This window comes from Neophocaena asiaeorientalis, unplaced genomic scaffold, assembly GCF_003031525.2.
Source record: "Neophocaena asiaeorientalis asiaeorientalis breed wild unplaced genomic scaffold, Neophocaena_asiaeorientalis_V1.1 scaffold77, whole genome shotgun sequence".
Classification (NCBI taxonomy): domain Eukaryota; kingdom Metazoa; phylum Chordata; class Mammalia; order Artiodactyla; family Phocoenidae; genus Neophocaena; species Neophocaena asiaeorientalis.
The window spans coordinates 4,961,411-4,962,213 of record NW_020174645.1 but is presented as its reverse complement, the minus strand read 5'-3'; positions in this window follow the sequence as shown (position 1 = coordinate 4,962,213).

The window sequence follows — 803 nt, the reverse complement described above, 5'->3', positions numbered from 1 at the left end:
GATTTTGTTAGGTGCTCTGCAAATTTACTTCACATATACAGCTAGCCAGACGTTCAAAGCAATGCAGAACGGGCGTCCTCACCGCTATACCAGACTGAGCAAAATGCAGGAGAGGGTCAACCGAGTCAATAAACGTTATTAGGAACTTTAGTTTTTTCACAAATGATGAAAGTCATAGGAGTTTTGGTCCAAATGTTATTTGCACCATAGAGAGTCAGTCTTTTAATTTTTAATATATTTATGTTGATCCGGTTAGTTCCCACTGTTCCAAAGACAGGATTAAGAATGTATTAAAGCCTTTAAAAGTGTATATTAGTGCAAAAGTCTAAGAAAATGGATGAGGCAAGATGGGGGGGGCTGCAGGAGGGGGACATGACTAGGTAAGTAAACAGAACTAGGAGAGAACACAAGCCCCCGAGACAGTACGCCAAAGACCTTGCATTTAGCAAAGGCAGGTCCCTCATGTAATGTTCAGTTTGCCAAAAAACCAAAATATGATTAGCTATAGGAATCATGGGGCCCATCGATTAAAAAACAAGCTGGCTTTCAAGGAAGGACAGTTTTTCCTAGTTGAGAGAAATTCCTCTTGGGGCCCCCTGGGGGACAGACAGCACGAGGCAGCCGGGGGAGGGAAGCAGGGAAGCAGAACGGACGTCTCCCACCACAGCCCAAGAGCGGCCACACGGCCACGTCCAGTGAGGTTTCTTTGTGGGCCAGATAAACGTAGTCATCGTTTCACATGGACTTTGTGCACCGTGGATAAACTGAATTTTGAAAAGCGGGTCTCTTCCCTCTCACTCTGC